Source organism: Girardinichthys multiradiatus, chromosome 23 (assembly GCF_021462225.1).
Source record: "Girardinichthys multiradiatus isolate DD_20200921_A chromosome 23, DD_fGirMul_XY1, whole genome shotgun sequence".
Taxonomy (NCBI): domain Eukaryota; kingdom Metazoa; phylum Chordata; class Actinopteri; order Cyprinodontiformes; family Goodeidae; genus Girardinichthys; species Girardinichthys multiradiatus.
Genome location: NC_061815.1, coordinates 49,292,978 through 49,316,662, shown reverse-complemented (window position 1 = coordinate 49,316,662; position 23,685 = coordinate 49,292,978). Strand labels below are relative to the sequence as shown.

Here is a 23,685-nt window from a genome sequence, read left to right as displayed (position 1 = left end):
GAACCATGCCTCATAAACTACACTTTTCCATGTTGCCAAAGGCCATCCTTCATGACCGGGTACACATGTTTACCTGAGACTGTCTTAAGCACTTCTGCTTTCAGGCACTCTCAGTTAAAACTAAATCTAAAGAGGACAGGTAAGAGACAACCCTAAAACAAATAAAAATGTCTTCCAAAAGGACAAGGTTCTGCTTGGAATCAGGTTCCTGTTAAATTAACAGATGTTTTTATTCTGTAAAATACTAGTACTGTATGTGTGATTTAATCTCCTCACCATAAACAAATGCAACTGGCATACTGCATTCATACCAGAATACAGTGTTGTAAAAAAGTATTTAATCCCTTACTGATTTCTTTTTTTTTTTTTTTTTTGTGACAGTTTAATAAAAAAAAAAATGTTAATATAAGACAGAGATGGCCTGAATAAATACAGGTCCTTCTCAAAATATTAGCATATTGTGATAAAGTTCATTATTTTCCATAATGTCATGATGAAAATTTAACATTCATATATTTTAGATTAATTGCACACTAACTGAAATATTTCAGGTCTTTTATTGTCTTAATACGGATGATTTTGGCATACAGCTCATGAAAACCCAAAATTCCTATCTCACAAAATTTGCATATTTCATCCGACCAATAAAAGAAAAGTGTTTTTAATACAAAAAACGTCAACCTTCAAATAATCATGTACAGTTATGCACTCAATACTTGGTCGGGAATCCTTTTGCAGAAATGACAGCTTCAATGCGGCGTGGCATGGAGGCAATCAGCCTGTGGCACTGCTGAGGTCTTATGGAGGCCCAGGATGCTTCGATAGCGGCCTTTAGCTCATCCAGAGTGTTGGGTCTTGAGTCTCTCAACGTTCTCTTCACAATATCCCACAGATTCTCTATGGGGTTCAGGTCAGGAGAGTTGGCAGGCCAATTGAGCACAGTGATACCATGGTCAGTAAACCATTTACCAGTGGTTTTAGCACTGTGAGCAGGTGCCAGGTCATGCTGAAAAATGAAATCTTCATCTCCATAAAGCTTTTCAGCAGATGGAAGCATGAAGTGTACCAAAATCTCCTGATAGCTAGCTGCATTGACCCTGCCCTTGATAAAACACAGTGGACCAACACCAGCAGCTGACACGGCACCCCAGACCATCACTGACTGTGGGTACTTGACACTGGACTTCTGGCATTTTGGCATTTCCTTCTCCCCAGTCTTCCTCCGGACTCTGGCACCTTGATTTCCGAATGACATGCAGAATTTGCTTTCATCCGAAAAAAGTACTTTGGACCACTGAGCAACAGTCCAGTACTGCTTCTCTGTAGCCCAGGTCAGGCGCTTCTGCCGCTGTTTCTGGTTCAAAAGACAATGTTTCCTTCGATGCTGAAACTGATTTATAACCCTGAGAAGCTCAATCGTAATTCATTATTAATTCTTTAAGTCGGTGTTATTGCCCTGAAAAGATATCAGAGTTCTACCCTCTTTAGCACACGATAAAATCAATTAAAACCAATCCGCAGTCAGTTTAATTGAGCCTCTCCTGTACCTAACTGTCTTCTACAAATGTTCTGAGAATAACAAGGTGAAACGAGTGAAAGAGATGATTGTTACTATTCCTATAGCCTTGTGCTTGTTACTCTGTTTCATCTTTAATGCTTCTCATTCCCACAGCCTCTCCACAAAATATTTACTTAATCATCTCTGCTTTTGGTTTTTTTAACTATCTGAAATTGACTGTATCCTCTTTCAACAATCAATTGCCTTTTCTTCCACTCTGTCATTCAGGAAAAGCCTCTTTTCCCATTGCTCAGAAGCAGTCCGACATTTATCCACTTCTGATACATCTTTCTCCTTGAGACACCCTTGAAATTGTCCTTCAAAGGTTTCCGCACTTGCATTCCTTGCTTCCTAGTGTGTTCCCTGAAAACTACCACTAGCACTAGAATGGATGTAAATTAAAAAACATACATACAATTTATTGCTACTTTTAGCGCAGAATACCCAGAGAGACATAAGTCCCTAACTGTGGAATCAGCCATGCTTTCTAAAGACTAAAACTGCTGTAAAATATAACAAATTCTGCAAAACTGTTTTGGTTTAGCATTGCATTTATGCCATAACTTCTTTAACAAGTCATAGGGTTCTTCATCATAAGAAAGCCTGTTCAGTACTTTATTCTTCACATTCTAAACCAGAAAAAGCATGTATGATCAACTAAAAACAGAAAAACTGAGTAGAGAGTAGAGAAATATTCTGAAATCAACATCTTTTTCAATAAATATATTTCTAATAAGGATTTGACATGAAATCTACACCACAAGTTGGCAACAACCCAAGTAATCCACATAAAAGAAATCAAAACATATGAATCCCTAAATTAAATGCTCCTCTCTAGTAAAACTAGTTGCATGCCTTGCTGAGGTGTGATTTACTTTCTTCAGTTAAATCAAATCGGCCAGCACAATGTACTAAAAACAACCCCACACCATAATGTCCCCATGGGTATATTGTTTTTAGGGTGATGTGCAGAGACCTTCCTCCTCTATGGCATGACAATGACATTTAAAGACTAAAATTCTTGTCTATCCAAACTATATTCTCCTAGTATTTTATGCAAATTTGAAACAATGTTCAATGTGCTTGCCTTTAGCAGTGGAGTGTCGCAGAGTGACTGTGTATCAAGGTCATTGGGTTTAAGTGCATATTGTTTTCATGGAGAAACTGTACCTGTAACATTGACCAATGCAAGTAGTATGATTTACAACAAGAAGGTTAAAAAGTTCTGTGGAGGACTTTTTGGCTTCACCCATCATGGGACGATTCTTTTGCAACACAGTAGTAGTAATGAGAGTAATGAGAACTTTTCTTATAGGCCATCAATCAGGTAGGCCATCAGTCAACAGCCAGTAATTTGCACTGATAAGGGACATTACTGATAAGGGACAAAATTGTTTTGTAAATACCGACAGATTTTCATTGTTAACATGGGTTTTTTGCCTTTTGTTATTTATTTTCTTCATGTGTTCCAACACCTAATCTCTGTGTTATTCTGCTTTATTACACATTACTTAATTGCCTGATTCATTTGTTTTTTATTACCTTATATGTTTAAATTGTCAACAAGCCAACTAGAAATATGTTTAAAATGTATTGATACATTAATAAATTATTCCAAAAAAGTTACTTACAAAACTTTATTTGTTTGAGTAGAGGTATTCTTAAAGCTTTGTTTAATCTGAATATTACATTTCAAAGTGAAAGTAAATCATAATCTAAAACAGAGCTGTTTCATTGCTCACTACCACTGGGAAGGCAGCACATAGGAAGGTGTCAGCAAGTTCCCTGCACTGTGACCAGGCTGATGTCCCTTCAGATCAAACCCTTGTCCTCCAACACTTTATAAGTAAGATGCATGAGACAGGAAGACAGTGGAAGGAGGCTTACTCTCTAAATTCAGCACACCATTTGGGAGAATAAATTTCCTCATACCAGCTGCTACAGCCTGAAAGGTCCCTAAAAGGTGGCAACAGTGATGTAAGGGTTTCTTTCTCTCTTTTTTTTTTTTTGAAACTGGGACATTGGTTTTCCCCAGGGAATGTAAGCTCCCAGCAAGTGCAAGCTTCTTTTCGTGAGCTGTGGTCTTTCTCCGAGTCTGCCCGACATTTAAAGGATTTGGGCCTTCAGCTATCAAAGAGTGGCATACTGTAGCAGGAACTGTGGGAGAGCCATGGCTTCAACTCTGAGTTTGATCTGCCCTGGGGTTAGTACAGGTCAGTTGACCAGATTATGTGTGCTTTGGTAGACGCTTTAGATAAATCCACAAAAATTCAGGTAAAGCACAGAAGTCATTGTAACAGATTCTTGGCCTGCAAGAGTTAACAGCTATGGGATAAGAGTTTAAATTGATTAAAGACTAACAGAAGCTTTCTGTTACCATTAATCCCACTGTGGGTGTAAGCACCAATGCCAGTAACTGTAAACTCAATCTCCTCCTCTTAATCTCTTAATAAAAATCAATCCACTTAAACAATACAATACAAGTCTTCTAGAGAGCAAGGGAGTTAAGGCATTTCGGAATGAAATTTGATATGAGCCATTGATATAAAAAATATTTCCTTGAATGATCCGAAGCAAGTGGATAGGATACTCAGAGCTAAAAAAAAATCAGATGAGAACAACTGCACTGAGGTATATACATTTATCCCTGTAAATCCTCGTCTCAGCACAGGCTTACAAAACAAAAGGAGAGCAGCTCCAACATCCACCTTTTTCTTGAAAGCATGTAGAAGCTCTCAAGATCAGAACCGTAAAGAATCTTTATGACCTCTTTGATCAGGTCTTAACTGAGTCCCGCTGAAATTACACAGCAAAACACTTATAAAGCAAGTTCATCTTTTTCCTTAACTCTGCACTTCCTTTTTACCACCATCCCTCAGCAGTTTGGTGTCTTTCCACATCAGAAAGGAGGTTTCTCTAACTTAAAGGCAAAGACATTAATTTGTCTTGGATTTTGAGAACAAGCTCACAAAGGCTACTCCAGCTGAATAATTTATATCCTGTGGATCTAAGGAAGGGTAGATCCTAAACATTAATGCCATTACCATCTTCCATGTTATATGATGGAACACAGAAATTATAAATAATCTCATCATCCTTTTGTCAAATGCATTCTTGACTTCTATGTCCTCATTGGTACGTAGAATAAATGAATCGCCATAAAGTTGCTTGGGATTTAACATGCGGTGGCTGCATATGGATCGAACAACAGTCTCCATGGCAACAACAGAGCAACTTGTTCTTTGCCACATGGTTATGAACCAGAAGAAGTAGATTATTTCATACAGGTCTAACTGTGATGCCACTGACTAACACATTCCTGTTACAACACAATGTTGTGCACAGACACCTACACACACATATTCACACTCAAATATGCAAGGACACATGAAATACTTACCTACATCAAAGGCAGCAGAGAAAGAAAACAGGAGAATAATATTAAAGCCCCTGGGAAAACATTAAAAACACAACAAACGTATGTTATTGTTTCTCTTATGCAACAAAACATATCACATGTATTGTTTAATTCATGCCAGGAACCTCAGGAATTAGTTTTAGCAATACAAATAAAAAGAAAGACACATACTCCAAGGTTTCTGCTACAAGTAAATGCCTCATTGAGTATTTCAAACAAGTAAAGTGAGCTGTGAGACATTATTAGTGGCGCCACTGAGCTCTGTTTTATTTGACATTTTGAATTAAAGCATGAATTAACCACATTTCATGGTAGTATACCCAGAGTTAAATACTGCTGATTGGAATCAGTAAAATATACACAAACAACAACAACAAGAGAATAACCTGTTATGGAATCTAAAATCTAAGAAATACGTTTTTTAAGTTAAGTTTATCATTAATCATATCACCCATTTTATGTTAGTAGCTGCTCAGTAATATAAGCTTCCAAAAAGCTTTGACCAGGTTTGTCAACGTTAAGGGACACATCCACATTTATTAGAAAAGAAGTTTAAAAAAACCTTAGAATAATTTCAGATTTTGTTGCAGTAGCATAATCTAAAAAAAAAAAATTCAAATTTTAATTTGAGTACATTTAATCTGTGGGATAAAAATAAAAAAACATTTTACATTTTTTTTCACAAATTCTAGGGTACCACTATTGGTACCCCTGCAGTCAATACTTGGTCCTGCACCTTTTTACCAACAGGACGGCACTTTATCTTGTTTCATACCTTTCATAAGGTTTGAGCATACATACAGAAGAATCTTTGTCCAGTCCTCTGGATGGACTGCAGTTGTAGGCAGGGTGTAGAACATAATAATGGGGCCCCCATGCTCACACAAATTTTTGATTTCAGCAGACTCTACATTTTCACATTTGTTATGGTAGGACAGACATGTGCCGTTTCCAGGCTTTTTGGTTTGTGGAAATGTCTTACTGCTTTGGAGATTTAAGGAACCCAGGATTTGGCTTATTATCTCTCTGACCATCCTGCTTACAGTGTGTGGTGGTAGGATAAAAATGGGTCCTCTTCCGCCTTGTGGCCTGTGGCTAAAAGAAATTGGCCTTTGTGTCACATCACATTTATACCCAATGGAAATAAAATGTCAATAATTAAAAATGTGACGTTTAATACTTTTTATCATGGGACTTTTAAGAGATCAAGCTGTTGTGAGAAAAGCTGAATTTGTTTTCAGACTTTTTACCAGGAGTGACAACAAATGTGTTCATGTCTGTATACATCCACAAACATCATGATATTCTAATTCAAAGATTCTGACCCAGTAACCCATATCAAAGCTGCCAGAAAACAGTGTAGAAAGCAGAATGCAGGGAATTATGTGAGAGATCTATCATCCTTTAAGCAAATGTCAAATTTATGGATCAGGCAAAGTTTTCAAAAGTATAGATGTTCTAGCTTGTTGTGGTTCTACACAATAACTTTTAGTAAGTAAGATTTTGTATTAGCTAACGTGCTAATTTTGATTCTTCTGGAAGGAGACTTGATTATAGATCTGATGTTAATTCACTCATTTTCTTTTAGCTCAGGGCCGTCGGCACACAGCAAAAAATTCCTCCTAAAGGTCATTAAGATAAGCCTGAGTAATTATTTAGTGGTTTATCGGTGATAAGCACCTGGCAATCATCTCAAGTGAATTCAATCAAACCAATCCCTGATGATAGTATGACAATAACAACAATTAATTTGCAGAAATGTCTGCTATGCTCAATGTTGAAGCAGTGAATGTGAGTTGTGTGCAAGCCCTGCATCTTAAAATGAATGAATAGCTCTGGGTCTAATTCAGTAAACATCCGTATGATAAACAAATAAAATAAATAGTAATAGTGAGAAGTCGATGCTCCCTTGGTGCTGCTGCTTACCATCTCTTTTATCTAGCTTAGTCACTTTGCAATGCCCTGAGATATTTGCACATTTTTAGCATTTAAATTAGATCAGTGTCACTGATCCCACAACATACCCCCAAGACTTGACTTTATGATCATACTTACATGTACATTTTCTCTCAAATTAATAAACCCTTTTACTTCAGATGCTTTGTCAAATAGCTTCCTGCTGATGTGGTTGACTTTGCTGGTATTCTCCATTACAACAATGGCAGTAAAACACAGCATGCTACTCAGATATGCAATGCACAATTTATTACTGCACTAAGAAGAGAGGAGTAACAGCAAAATAATGGCAAATGGTTTCCAGTCTTTAAACAGCTGTAAAAGTGCTTTGTGAATAACTGAAACATAAAGTCCGTATTTAGTTGTCGAAGCATAATGATGAAGCTTAATGCAACTCTAGGATCACAGAAAATGTGTAGGCTGCAGTGATTTCCATAGAGAAATCGCCTTCCACTCAAAGCCTTCTGTGTTCTGACAGCGAGTGCCACGGAGCATTAATTACTCAGGCAACACTTAAGAACAAGGTAAAAGGCGTGTTAATGAAATACTAATAAGGTTCCAATTTGAGTCTTTTAGCTTCGCCATCCTCTACAGTGATCTCAAGGACTCCAGTTCCTTCCGTGACTGGTCTCTGTTGTTGCTAATTGCTATCGCTCACATGACAGAAGGGAGTTTAGAAACCATTATTGCAGGGAAATGAAGCCTTTGTGTGTTGTCCTTTGATGAAGGACACCCAGACTGGTTTACTTGGTGTGAGAAATGAGAGACAGAGAAGACAAACTGCTCTAACTTCCCAAAAGAGAAGCACTTCATTGTCTGCCAGACATTCCAGCTTCTCCACTGTCAATTAAAAGTTGACGAACAACCTAGATTTTGGGTCTCCAGAGCATTGTTTCTCAGACCTATTGAAACAAACACAACTTCAGCAACTATTAGCAGTACAACAGGACTTTAACGTTTTCAGTCTGCTGTCTTACATCCAGATAAAACAAAAACAACTTGGATCCATTGACACTGCATAATTGGTTTAAGGAAAAATGGTGGGTCTGCCTTCCATTTTTGCTCAGAAGTTGTAATTACAGGTTTTAAAGATGAAAAGAAAATCTAAATAAATGCTCATAGAAGTTAGAATGGGAATGTCTGAGCTCACCTCTCAGCCCATACCTTGAAACCCAACATGGCTGCCTTGCATGTAAAACTTTGTGACTGCTGCCAGAAATAAGTCTATTTACACTTCTGATGATTTGTTTTAGTGTTAATTCATCCCTTTACTTTTTTTCGAATCCGGTTTCATCACTACACCTTTCCTTGTCATCTTTTCCTGTAAACAACCCATTTCATTCCTATGTACAGTGCTTCAACTACAGCGAGTTCATTTTTTGTTGCAGTCATACTGTTTTAATGAATTATGAAGATAAATTGCATGATAATGCTCAAATATAATACATATGTCAATCCTAAATTATCAGCTGAAAGCGTTTCACTTTATCCAATTTTGTTTGGGTTTTAATCCCCATTTGGGCCCGTTGACTATTATAAAATATGATCCATTTAGACCCCTGATGAAGCCAAAAGTGAGCATCTGCTGTTAGATATCATGTATTGTAATCATAAAACCAGATTCTCTTACATTAAGCTCTGAGTAAATTCTAGAAGAATAGTTTATTCTGTTAAGTGAGAAACATCTTCTGAAGGGGTGTACTCAACACATGGTAACATTTTGTACTTGAAAAAATTTACATTATGAAAAACATATCTTTGTGGCTGTGGGTGCTTATAAGTTAATTCAATCATATTTAATTTGAAAATATTTTTTACCACAGTTGGGAGCCCAAATACAATATGTGGTACTTGTAGTACAGTTTGAGAAGAGAGCCAATTAATGTCCATTTTCCTGGCAACTACAGAAGCTACATAAGTTTAGTTTGTGCTTTGAGCTCTCAGGGGTTCTCTGCTAACTGCAAATCTGAGCAGAGGATCTCCAAGAAAGGTAATGAAATTTCCACTTCGAGCTTCCTGCAGGACCAAAGTGCCATTTCACAAGCCTCTGCACCACAATGAACCACAAACTGATAACATAAGTCAAAGGGAAACTTTAACTCTTGGAGTGTAGCAAGTGGAGGAAAAGCAGACAGGGATGGAAGCTATTCTCAAAGACATTTGAAGATACAGCAATTTCTCGGAGGCAATCATTTGATGCTCTCATCCTGTGATGGCTGAGTGTCACTACTTTTTGCGCTCCCACCACTCAAGTGCATCCAGCTCTCCAAGAAATTGATTGTTGGAGGATAGAACTAGAATACTGCACACATAGAAAAGTGTACATCTATCTGAACAATAAAACAGTTTCTTTCAGCTCAGTGACACAACTGGAGGATATATGTCTCATTGATGCTTGTATGTCTCTAACTGCAATATGTTTATATTGTAAAAGATGCAAATTGCATGATTAACTTATTAAGTCATTCTATTAAACCTAGCAAAACAGGCAAAGATAGAAATGTGCATTGCAACTGTTGAACCAAATTCTTACATCTACATTTGTAGAGAATTTCATCTTTCCTTAGAGATTCCAATAATATGATTTTGTTTTAATGTGTATGTCCCTTACACTGGGCACATCCTTAACAGGTGTGATAATATCTACGTAGATTTCCCATCAGCTCTGCTCCATAAAGCTCTTGTCAAGTACGACATTGCCTTATCAGCTACACAAATAGTTCAGCAAAATGTTTGCCTCCTTTGAGCAGGTGCTCTATAATAATAGTAGGTGCCACTGCAATGATTACAACAGACTGCACCACCAAAGGTTTTATGTCTCCTGATCTCAAACATTTAGAGCGCTGCTTCGCATTCAGATGACTGAAGGTCAAATGAGGTTTAGTGCATAATGAACAGCTCTCAGTTATTACTGGGGTCCTGTCATGAAATGTCTTAAATAGATTAATTCCTCCAAAGTGTCACATGAAAAGGGTTTGAATGTTCAGGCTCAAACAGCAAATCCAGAACTAAAACGTGCTGCAATAATTTGAGGAAAATCATGCTGAATAAAGATGTCAAATGCAATATATTTTTTTACAAAAAGAAGGAATGGAACCTTAAAGTGTCATAACATTCTGAAACATAATGCAGTAAGAAAAAATAAAAGTTAAGATATTCGCTTCATTTTTCAGTGTAACTGATGGCGGATATTTTTATTCTCCCCATCAAATAAATGGCAATCGGTTGGCATTTGTTTCATTTCCCAGACACTAAAAATAATCTTATAAGTCTTTTGTTCCCAGTTTAATACTTTCCCCTCGTTCTTTATTTAAAGAGTCTCACTGTGACCTGTGATAGAGCACTTGATAACTTACAAGAAAACCCTCTCCAGCTAATCTTCTCGCTCTCTGGTTTGTTTTGTGTTTTACTCTCTTCCATTAGCTCAGAAGATATCTCTTAAAGTACCTAAAATTGTTTTTGTAATACTTTCCCCAGCTAGGTCAGTAATGATTATGATCATAATGGGATTTTTGCAAGTATCATATAGCTGACATAGTAGCTTATGACAGAAAATGTGATTATCAGTTCTTTTGAATTGCAAAAGATTTGATTCAGATTTTCTTTTCATTTGCAAAAGGGACAGTGCATATTAATGGAAATACACACTATTTGTAGAATGCCAGATTTTAGCTCTAGGCTACCATGCACACACATGGAAAGCAACATAAGTCATTAAAATTGAAGGTGGGACAGAGCATGACAGACTAGGTGAAGCCCAGAATGGCAAAAAGTGACCAAACTGAACATGATTTACAAATGTATGCTTATACCTATTGAGGCTTAGAAGCATAAGGACCACAGACCACTTCTCGGTACCTATGCTGGTGCGGTTGGCCCTGGGTTCCTCCTAATGCAGAACAATGCTAGACCTCATGTGGCAGGAGTGTGTCAGCATTTCCTGCAAGATGAAGACATTGAAGCTATGGACTGGCCCGCCCGTTCCCCAGACCTGAATCCGATTGAGCACATCTGGGACATCATGTCTCGCTCCATCCACCAACGTCACGTTGCACCACAGACTGTCCAGGAGTTGGCAGATGCTTTAGTCCAGGTCTGGGAGGAGATCCCTCAGGAGTCCATCCACCGTCTCATCAGGAGCATGCCCAGGCGTTGTAGGGAGGTCATACAGACACGTGGAGGCCACACACAATACTGAGCCTCATTTTGACTTGTTTTAAGGACATTACATAAAAGTTGGATCAACCTGTAGTGTGTTTTTCCACTTTAATTTTGTGTGTGACTCCAAATCCAGGCCTCCATTGGTTAATACATTTGATTTCCATTGATGATTTTTGTCTGATTTTGTTGTCAGAACATTCAACTTTGTACAGAACAAAGTATTCAATGAGAATATTTCATTCATTCAGATCTAGGATGTGTTATTTCAGTGTTCCCTTTATCTTTTTGAGCAGTGTGTATATATATATATATATATATATACATATATATATACACACACACACACTACTGGTAAAATGTTTTAAATTTTCTCACCTAATGGGTGTCTTTATTTTTTTTTAAACAAAAAGGATGCAAAATATGTTCATTGACAGGGATATGTATGTACTATTTGAACCTTGATAAAACATATAGTGCAGAATGTATGTATAGACAAAAGGCATAAAGGGGTGGGACTGTAAAATGTGTGAAATTCTTTGCACACCTTTTTGAACATGTAGCTAAAGTGATTTTGATTCCATTTGATTATTTTGTTATAACATTTTCAATTCCTTTTTAATGTGTGTGTGTATGTATGTCTGAAATATAAAATGTATTTAAAGTTATTTTAAAATTTTTTGTGTGCTACATAATTCCATATGTGTTCATTGACAGTTTTGATGCCTTCAGTGAAAAATGTACGTACAATGTAAATAGTCATAAACATAAAGAAAACCATTATTTCAAACTCGTTCGTTTGTCGTCTTCCGCTTATCCAGGACCGGGTCGCGGGGGCAGCAGACTCAGCAGAGACGCCCAGACGTCCCTCTCTCCAGACACCTCCTCCAGCTCCTCCAGGGGGAGCCCAAGGCGTTCCCAGGCCAGCCGAGAGACATAGTCCCTCCAGCGTGTCCTGGGCCGTCCCCTGGGCCTCCTCCCGGTGGGACGTGCCTGGAACACCTCCCGAGGAAGGCGTCCAGGAGGCATCCGGTATAGATGCCCGAGCCACCTCAACTGGCTCCTCTCAATGTGGAGGAGCAGCGGCTCTACTCCGAGCTCCTCCCGGATGGCTGAGCTCCTCACCCTATCTCATACTATACTATATATTTTATATATATATATATATATATATATATATATATATATATGATCTCAAGACACACACCTTTCATTATACTTCAGAGACAAAAGTGCTGCAAATCTTTGCAGACTAATAATTAAACCAATGTACATCCTTTTCTGGAAATTCTGACATAAGGCCCTGTAGTTCAATGACACACCATCTATACCCGGCTTTCTGCTTCATCTAAAATTATGCAGATTCATTTGACATTTAAGACAAGCCTCTTTTTTTTCTTGAGGAATGAAGATGAGCAGCGATGACAAAGTGATGACCATTAAACGGTTTCACCAACCAAAGCTTGTTTTTTTAGTTTGCTCTTTAAAGCTGATCTCCTCAGCATGATATTCATATCACACTTGGCTATGAGCGTCTTGGAAAATATTCTTTAGGCGAGAACAGGGAAAGTGCATTCCATATACATCTAGGATGAAATTTATAGAAATTTATTGAAAAATTGAATTTTATATTAACTGATTTGCATTATTTTACCAAAATAGCAAAACATATTTTGTGATCAGCTATATTTTGTTTGCTGTTAACTCATGTTAACCCAAAAGAGATATGCTCCTCCATTCTGACGACAGAATCTATGCATTTTTTCTATTTTCCTAGAGCGTTGGGAAGGAAGAAATGGGCATTCGCCTAGTTTGCATTCTGCATGAAAGATTCAGGGCCTGTCAGGGAAGAGCTCACTCCTCTGAGGTGCCTTTGAGAGCTTGGGAGAAAGAGATGCATGTGAGGAGTTCTGAAGTAGGGTGAACTTCACACTCGCCTAGTCTTGAGTTCGGATCTGTCTGTTGTTCGGCGGAAGTGCCAGCTAGCAGACCTGGCACTAATTCAATCACTGATTGTTGATTGGCAGGAAAGCAAGCCCTTGGGAAGCAAACAAGTCTCTTTTGTCCTTAAAGAAAGAAGGATGGTAGAAAGGCTGAGTGTCTTCAAACTGAACCAGACCAGTGGCTGCTGTCGGTTGGAGGAGAAACTTTAAAGAGCTATCATTATCAAAAGGAATCAACTGGTTGGCACTCCAACATATAGATATAGCCAGCATGCAAATTTGTCTTTGTGTTTATCCTCCACCTAGTGATTAACATAGAGTAGGACAAACAGTGACACTTTGTTAAAAGTTTCATTCAGAAAACAGGAAGAAACAGACTGCTGCTGATGTTTTGGTGGGTAGAATATGGAGCTAAATTAGGGCCATAAAGTTTGTTCAAATGAAAAACATTTTAACCTGAAAAATGAAAGTTTGTTCACACAAAAACAATTTTTACTTGAAAGAAAAAGAAAAACATTTGAACCTGAAAAATTATTTTGAACCTCCCCCAAAAAAATATGAAAACTGGAAAAAAAGGTTTTGCAACTGAAAAAATAAAAAAAACAGATGTGAAACTGCAAAAAAAAAAGCTCAAAACTACTTTTCAGATTCAAGTTTTGTTTTTCGAACTTGCAGATTTTTTTTCCAGCTTTAAACTTCTGGCCCTGTTTTGGCGTGGGGGGCGGGGCCTCAGATCACGGGGGTGCGGAATCATGACTGACAGCTCAACACAGCGGCTGAACAACATATTCCCAGCTGTTGCATATGTATATATATATATAAATATATATATATATATATATATATATATATATATATATATATATAAAACGGTGGTTCACTTCACGGGCTGAAGTGAATCACCGTCCCACTAAGCCAGCGGTATGCCCCATATGCCTGTTTGCCCGTGGCTGTGAGTCACTTCACTAATGAAGACCAAACACGTTTAAATCAAAAATGCACCAGAAGCCGAAATCCGAGTCCAGTCCATGTGAAAACAAGTCCAGACTTAATCATGCAAGGAAATTCGGAAAATACTGGCTCATTTATATATATTTATATATATAAATGTATATATATATATATATATATTTATATATATATATATATATATATATATATATATATATATATATATATATATATATACATATACACATATATATTGCCAACTAGCTTAAAAACTAATGCATCACATTTATCAAAGTTTTTTGCAGCGTTAGACTAAAAGCAGAGGCTATTAATATACTGAATCCTTCTAGTTTTTTGTACCAAAATTATTCATTTTTAGGTAAATAATTTGGATTAGTAGGCTTGGTATGCCATTCTGATTAATGAAGGCACCCTGACTCAGTACTTTACACCTTTATGTTCATAAAAAGTTTAAGTAAACAAAACTGTGCAAGCACTTCAAGTTAAATCTACAAAAGTCTACCTTAAAAACATCTTTTATATTTATGATATAATGAAGAATAGCACAACTTTGAATTACTTCCAACAAACCAACAAGTCCAAATACTTGGACTTGTTGGTCAATTGTATGGTAAAATCCATGTTGCTCTCCCAAAAGGATGGATTCAAAAAGTGACGATAGGGCCATTGAATGGCCAGTAAACACATATTCAGCCAACTGTGTTAAATCTGCTTCACCAACTCCAAATAACATACATGGCTTTGGGAAGAACCTTGGTAATCTATTTGAGCAGGTGCTTTTGAAAATTCCCATGTGGTACATGCAGATAATAAAAAGCAGTCTAAAAAATACATGCTCTAATTTCAAGCTTTCAGTTTGAATCTGTAGAGGAAGAGCCCGTTAGCTGTGTTCTGAACCAAATGCTCACATAAAGGCTTCCGTGAAATAGATTCTCAAATATGCACCCAACTACTGGATTTATGCAGAGTGCATTGCCAGTGTTGCATTATGCATTTCGCTCGCCTAGTTTAAGAAATGCAAATCACCTCAAGTTGATGGAATCCAATCAAGTTGATGGAATTCTTCCACAGACATGGCCATGAAATATTTGTGAATCCTCAAATGTTACTGATGCGGCGAAAGCAAACGGTGGAATGAGGTAGGCAGGAGAGATTTACGGTTGGGGAGGGAGCCATGGAAAACTGAAACGCGTTTAAAGTTTTGTCATGTGAGAAAAGACACCAGCTGTTACTGACTTTCTTTCTTGCTGTTATTAAACAAGGGATGAAAAATGGTGAAGCACCATAAATAGCTTTTTAAATAAGCTCAATGAGGCCATTTTGAAGAATAATGTGCTTGTCTTGCTGGCTGCCATTCAGATGTTTTTGGGAAGCATGCTTTGAAACAAAATGTGAAGTTTTACAAACCAGAATAAAAAATATTTTTAACATGTGCATTTGTTAGTAATGGCTGTCTTTAAAACATCTTAGATTCAATGTTGGTATACCATTATCTGTCTGACAGTAAGGTGTCTGCTCACACTCAAAGATAGTAAATACATGGGCAGGTCTTTCAACTTAGAATATAATCAAAAAGGTATTTCAGTACTTCAGTGAAAAAGTGAAACTCATACAGATTTATTACACATGGATTTATTGCGGTTGTTTTTTTTCTCATTTTGATAATTATGGCTTACAGCTGATAAAAACTCAACATACGTTTCTCATAAACATAGATTTTTAAATAAAACCAATAAAACAAGGATTTCCTGTTGTGTTATGGCCACATTATGGCCTACACAAAATCCCAAGGAAGATTGTTGACTTGACAGTTGCCACAAAAAAGGCCACACAAGGTGTGGACTGCAGCTGGGGTCAGAGCTTCAATAGGCACACACAGATACAACCAAGACACGGGCCACAGCTGTCACATCCCTTGTGGTAAGCCTCTCCTAAACTAGAGACAACATCAGCATCATCTTACCTGGGCTAAGGAGAAACATAACTGGGGTCTTGCTCATTAATCTCAATCCTATTGTATTTTATTTGGAGATCAAGCTCCCAGACTCTGGAGGAAGAGCAAATTGGCACAGAATTCAAGCTACTGGAGGTCCAGTGTTACGTTTTCACAGTCAGTGGTGATTTGAGGAGCCATGTCATTTGCTGGTGTTGGTCAACTGTGTTTTATCAAGTCCAAACTCAGAGCAGTCATCTGCAAGGAAAATTTAAAGCACCTCATGCTTCATCTGCTGACAAGCTTTATGGAGATCTGATCTGATTTTTGATCTGACCTGATTCGGTTTTCTTAGGAGGACCTGGCACCTACCCACAATACCAATCCAGTAAAGCAATACCTTTAACCTAGTGGTTAAAGCAGGTACCAATACCTGTTTTAACCACTGTGGTATCACCAGCAATTTGGCTGTGGGCTGCTGTCAAAAGGAATATGAGAGACACCAGAACCAACAATGCAGATGATCTCAAGCTCACTATTAAAGCAAACTGGGCTTTTTGAACATCTCAGCAGAACCAAAGGCTGATTGCTTCCTTGCCACAGTGCACTGCAGTAAGTCATGCATAAGGAGCCCTGACCGACTGCTGAGTGCACATACCTACTTACTTGCAGTACTTGTGCTGTAATTTTTCCCGTATTGTTCATTCTGTAGTTCTTATTGTTTGCATTTTCATATTATTTAACTTTGTGTGAATCTACATGCTTCCATTTGCCTTTCACTGTCCTGCTGACACACCCGAATTTCCCCACATTGGGACAATAAAGGAGATTTCTATTCGTCTTCTATTCTACTGTACAGTTTAAGCATATACTGTTTAGGTCCAACAGATACAGAAATTTAACCTAATTTCTGTATTAAAAAGCCAAATTTCTAAAAATAATCAAAAAGGCTTGAAATACATTACTCTGTTTGGAAGGAACATATATAATATGAGTTCACTTTTCAATTAAATAGTTTAAATACATTTTTAGATTATATTCTAGTATACTGAGCTGGATCTGTATTTTAGGTAAATTAGCATTAACCTGAACAACAGTTCAAAACAACTTGAGGTCTGTTGTACTCTTCAATGGATATTTGACTGATACCAAATGATTTAAACCTGCTATTTAGCCTGGTTCTTTCCCTCTGTGTTCCACAGTCACATTGATGTTTTTATGTTAGAAACGGTCAGGAATCTCTATTGATCTGAAGTCATAATCCATTATAGACCGTTTGTTATTGTGTGCCGTCTGCATGGAGAGCAGAGGTCCACTTGCTTTTTCAATCAATAACTTTTATAACCGGTGGTGAGAATCAAATCAGATTTGTGTCAATATTTGTAGAAAATATTCCACAGTACATTGTTTCCAGATCAATAGCTTTAAATCTTTATTTTGACTAAATCACTCCCGATGCTGACAGTGGTTGCATACCAGAAACTGAGCTATTTCTGGTATGCAACCAAAGCAGAGAACTGCTGAAGATCTTAAATACTTATCTGACCATATACAAGAATCTGAAGATGATTTACATTTTGAATTTCCATTTAGTGGACAGAGATGAAATTATGAAATGCTAAAACAAACATAATTTTGAATTAGAACTTGGATACTGTTCCAGCTTCTGAGCCTCTTCCCCAGCTCCTCCTTGACTTTTAACCTTTATGAGAAAATCTTTCAAACAGCTGAATCGATAACAATTTAAGTCAACGCTCTTGTCACTTCCTTCTTCTTCATCTCCCACCTCTCAGACTGCACCCTGGGTGGCAATTTTCTGTGTGACATTGCTCTGATGGGACAACAAAAGAGGCTCAGGACAAATGGCTTTTGGGGAATGAATTGATGGAAGTGTGATTAGACTGGTCAACTGATAACCATGTTCCATTTCACTGAAGCGTCATCATTAATTTACAATGAGTCTGGGTATTTTTATATTTTATTTGGTGGAGATGTACTGAGAGGTTTACATACACTCATTATGATTCTAATATTTGTGGGTTGATCCATTCTTTTTTCAGGGTTTAATGATGATATAGCAAACAATGGATTGGATTTGTTATTAGAATGGATTTCTAAAACAGGAACTAGGTTCACAAGTTTTAATTTATATATTTTTTATCCACATTTAGAATTAAAAAGTTGAATATTTTTTATAATTTAATTCAGAATGTGAAACTAATGCAATATATAGATTAATTACACATAGAGTGAAATATTTCAAGCCTTTATTTCTGGTCATTTTGATGATTGTGGCTTACAGAGAAGAAAATACCGAAATTCAGAGTCTCAGAACATCAGAAAATTACATCAGATCGATAAAAAGGATATTTAAACAGAATATTAAAGGACAATCAAATATTTATAAAAATCACATATTTCATGAATACAATTTTTTAAATAAATCTTGTCACATTTTGAACCAATTACTGAATCTGCTGCATTTTAAAGAAAATTATACCTTACATGTCATGAACACATGTTTAAATTGAACAAAATTCTTAAGTATTTTAATTTATGTTTGCCATGGCACTGGCATGTTGCCACTGACATCTGGTCCTTGTTAGTGGGAAGACTGGCATTGCATGCTGTTCACCAATGCACTGTAATGTGGTGTGTAACGTGACACTGCAAGTGTGAGTGAGTTTTCAGATGTGCATCAGTGAGGCGTGTTCTGTGTTTGTTCTTAATGAAGTTCATGTCAGAAAATGCTGATTCACAGAGATAGGTTGAACCAAACAGGCTGGTACCCTTCATAGCTGCTGTGCATACACCACTGTATGCCCAAGACTGTTTATGACTTCACAGTACTTTTCTGCAACTATTTCAAATATCTCAGATGCAGAAGTGTTGTCTTTCAGCACCGACTGCACAGAGGGAAAATGCATGTTTTTTCTCTGTAAATGACATGTGAAAATGTTCATATTGGCTTTAAATGGATTTAAAGCATTTATCATATCAGCAACAGTATTGTCTTTGCTTTGCAACTCGCAATTCAAGTGATTTAGTTTCCCGGTAATGTCCGTCAAAAATGCAAGGGGAAGTGTCCACTCTGTGTCCTCTAGTGAGACATCTTCACCTCGGGACTGCATGAACCCTTTGATTTCACCCAAAAGTGACAAAAAACAAAGTAAAACTCGCCCCCTACTGAACCATCTGATTTTGGTGTGTAGCAGCAAGTCACCATATTCAGCTGACATCTCTTCCAATAGCACCTTAAAAATTCTGTGCGGTCTTGCTTTGGATCGGATGCTATTTATGATTTCTACAACAGGAGTCATCACATGCTCAACGTCGATCACTTTTGCACATAATGCCTGCTGGTGAATGACACAGTGATAATGCAGAAATTTACTAAAGTCTGGGTCACCTTCGCAGTGAGCAAAGAAACCTGTATGTCGGCCGATCATAGCAGGTGCCCCGTCTGTAGTCAACACTACCAGCTTTTCCATCGGTACCTTTTTGTGTACAAAAATCTCCTTCACCGTTTTATAAATATCAGCTCCCCTCGTGGTTGTCTTTAAGGGGAGTAACGTCAGGAGTTCCTCTCAGGTTGCGAAATCTTCGAAGACCATCTGGACAAAAATCAATAGCAGCGCTGTACTGCTGCTGTCCACCGTCTCGTCGCACTGGATGCTAAACCACCTGCACCTCGCCAGATCCTGGTCTAGCTGATCAGCCAAGTTACCAGACATAACTGACACTCGTCTAACCATCGTAGCTGCTCCCAGTTGTACGTCAGAAAGAGTGGAGATCAGATCAGTTCCATTTTTCTCATCCTTGAGTACAGTGTTAGCAATAATAATCATTGCTTCTTTGACAACTTCTCCATCTGAAAATGCCTTCTTCTTCTTTATCAGAAAATGTGTAGCTATAAACGAGGCTTCCATTGCTTTTTGTGACTTTTTTGTCGGTCTTGTGAAAAAAGACTGTTGCTTACCCAAAGCTGCCTTTAGCTCACGGGCTTTTTCTGTCCATAATGCGCTTCCCGGTGGGTAGTTAGCATTGTAGCTTTTATGACACGTAGTGAAGTGTCTCTTCACATTGCGCCGCTTCGCTGTCGCCACAGTCGCCCCGCAAATAAAACACACAGGTTCCTTTCATAGTTGTAAAAAAGAACTGCTCCTCCCATTTGTTGTGAAAATGATAAGTTTTCTTTCTTTTTTCTGCCATTTTTGGGGTGTAGGAAACTGCATTTACTGATCACCTTCGCAGCACCCGCTAGCATACTTTTCACAACCACTGATTGGCTCGCACAATACTGCTCTTTGAACTAGATTAGGTCAGAGTTCACCAAAGCTTAAATTTGATAAAAATGTACACTGAACATATTTTTAAGATAGACATTTCAAAAAATATATAAATATGAAAAAGAATAACAACTGAATTAAATGAAATTTTAGACGCAGCTCAGTAGTGAGTTGTGCTATTTTTAGAACAGGTCTGCGGGCGACTCAAATGGTCCTAGGGGGCGACCGGGTGCTCACGGGCACCGTGTTGGTGACCCCTGGTCTAAACATTTCCAAGGTGTCTATAACTGATGTTGCTCTATCTGACCACTTTTCTGTTATTTTTGAAAGCATCATCTCCAAAGGCTCAGTTTGCCAAAGAGACATGATAAGAAAACACATCTTTAAGGACGGTGCTGCTGACACCTTTAACCAGATTTACTCTTCTACCTCCACTTTGCCCTGTAACACGGTAGATGAGTTGGTAGAAAACTTTCATTCTAAAATCTCAGACATCATTGATTCAATTGCTCCAATTAAAGTGAAAGTCGTTTCTGGGAAGAAAATGTTTCCATGGAGAAGTGCTCCACCAGTCAGAAGTGAAAAAAAGGAGTGTCGAAAAGCTGAACGCAGGTGGAGAAAGACTGGACTCCAGGTTCACTATATTATCTATAAAGAGAGACTATACAGATATAACCTACAACTGAAAAATGCAAAGGAATCTTTCTTTTCTGAGATCGTTAGCAAAAACATTAACAATACTCGTGCATTATTTGTCACGGTCGACAGGTTAACAAACCCTCCTGTAACTGTAGCATCTGAACTCCACTCTACCAGGGCCTGCAATGAATTTGCTAAATTCTTCACTGAAAAAAGCCAAAAGATCACAGGGGCAGTCAGAACATCCACATCAACTTCAGTACCAAAGTTGTCTCCAAATAGAATTGATTTTGACAAAATGTCCCAATTTCACCAAATAAACTGCAAAATCTTAGAAGAAATCGTACAGGAACTAAGCTCTCCTTCCTGCTGTCTCGATCTTTTACCCACAGCTTTGCCTGTAATAACATCTGATTTAACTCAAATAATAAACACGTCCCTTTTGTCAGGTGTTTTCTCCCAGGCCCTGAAAACAGCAATTATCAAACCTCTATTGAAAAAGAGCAACTTGGACAAGCTGCTACTACAGAACTACAGGCCTATATCAAACCTCCCCTTCATCAGTAAGATTATAGAAAAAGCTGTGTTTCAGCAGTTAAACAACTTCCTAACAACGACCAACTGCTTCAATGTCTTCCAGTCAGGCTTCCTGCTCACCACAGTACAGAGACTGCTCTTGTCAAGGTGTTCAACGACATCCGTATAAATGTAGACTGTGGAAGAACCACAGTGCTGGTATTATTGGACCTTAGTGCAGCATTCAACACTGTTGATCACTCCATTTTATTAGAGCGCCTGGAAAACTGGGTCGGCCTTTCTGGAGCATCACTCAATTGGTTTAAATCCTACTTGAACGACATGGACCTTTTTGTGTCAGTAGGTAACTTCACATCAGAGACCACAAAAATCACATGTGGCATTCCCCAAGGATCCATCTTAGGGCCCCTCCTATTCAATATCTACATGCTCCCCCTAACTCAGATTTTAATAAACAACAATGTAAGTTATCATAACTATGCAGATGACACACAGCTATACGTTACAATGTCACCAGGTGACTATGAACCCATTCAAGTGCTGGGTAAATGTTTAGAAGACATCAATGCATGGATGTGCCAAAATTTTCTTCAGCTGAATCAAAACAAAACTGAAGTAATAATCTTTGGACCAAAGGAAGAGCGTTTAAAAGTTAGCACACAGCTTCAGTTAATACAGCTAGAAACCACCAATCAGGCTCGAAACCTGGGTGTAGTGATGGACTCAGACCTGAACCTTCAGAGGCACATAAAGACAGTAACAAGGTCAGCCTTCTATCACCTAAAGAACATCTCCAGGATTAAAGGACTAATGTCTCAGCAGGACCTTGAAAAACTAATTCATTCGTTCATCTTTAGTAGAATTGATCACTGCAACGGTGTCTTCACAGGTCTGCCTAAAAAGTTGATCAGACAGCTGCAGTTGATCCAGAACACTGCTGCCCGCGTCCTCACTAGAACTAAGAAAGTGGAGCACATCGGCCCGGTTCTAAAGTCCCTACACTGGCTCCATGTAGCTCAGAGAATAGACTTTAAAATACTTCTGTTAGTCTATAAATAACTGAATGGCTTAGCACCAAAATACATTACAGACTTGTTGTCAGTCTATCAACCATCCAGACCTCTCAGGTCTTCTGGCCCAAATCTACTCTGCATACACAGAACCAGAACCAAACATGGAGAAGCAGCTTTTAGATCTTATGCTCCACTAATCTGGAATAAACTCCCAGAAAACTGTAAAAGCACCAAAACCCTAAGTTGCTTTAAATCAAGATTAAAAACGTATTTGTTTAGAGTGGCCTTTGACGGGGCCATCTAAACATTATTAGCTACGTCTTCAGTCCAATTTTCCTTTAATTTTCTTATCCATCATTCTATTCTATTCTCTTTATTTTATTTTAATTTTTTTAATTACCTCTGTTGTTTGATTTTCTGTATTTTCCAACGTTTCAACAGTTTGTCAGCTGCTCTACCAGAGAAAACAAAACATTGGATTTGTTTTATGCAAATGTCAAGGACTCATACATCTCTACAGCAAGACCTCCTCTAGGCAAATCAGATCATAATCTTGTTTTTCTCTGCTTGAAATATAAGCCCCTTGTTCAGAGGCAATCTGTAATAAAGAGGACTGTGAGAAAATGGTCACAGGAAGCAGAAGAAGCTCTGCAAGGTTGCTTTGAGGCTACAGACTGGGACGCACTGTGCCAGCCACATGGAGAGGACATCAATGCCATGACTGAGTGTGTAACCGACTATATAAACGTCTGTGTGGATAACATCAACCCCACCAGAACCGTGAGATGCTTCCCCAATAACAAACCTTGGATCACCAGTGACCTGAAGGACCTGCTTAACAAGAAAAAAAGAGCCTTCAGAGAGGGAGACAGAGAATTATTGAGGAGTTTACAGAAGCAACTTAAAGTCAAGATAAGAGACAGCAAGGAGGTGTAAAGGAGAAGAAGCTGGAGAGCAAGCTCCAGCAAAACAATATCAGATGTGTGTGGACAGGGATGAAGAAGATCACAGGCTTCAAGCAGAAGGATGATCAGACCGATGGAGGTCTGGACAGAGCCAATGAACTGAACACATTCTTCAATAGGTTCAGTTCAGAAACAAGCTTCGCATCCTCCTCTCCTGCTCACAGCCAAACAGACATTCCACCTTCCTTTGACCAACAGGACCCACAGCTGTCCAGTAACACCTCACATGTTTTATCTTCCACCTCAGCCCTAGACCCTTCTGCTTCTACATGTTTGCCTTCAACCATATCAGAAGATGCTGATA

The 23,685-nt window shown here is 38.1% G+C and overlaps 1 protein-coding gene across 6 annotated transcripts in view; it reads right to left on the bottom strand.

The window, feature by feature from the left end:
- Positions 1-23,685, bottom strand: part of lingo2 (leucine rich repeat and Ig domain containing 2) — a 283,442-nt gene that overhangs the window by 54,656 nt on the left and 205,101 nt on the right. The window contains exon 1 of one of the 6 annotated variants that reach the window (XM_047354484.1): positions 4,959-4,977. The exons of the other annotated variants lie outside the window; for them this stretch is intronic. The gene's annotated coding sequence lies outside the window, so the exon portion shown is untranslated. Of the gene's footprint in view, positions 1-4,958; positions 4,978-23,685 lie in introns of those variants that run through there. 6 annotated transcript variants of the gene reach the window in all.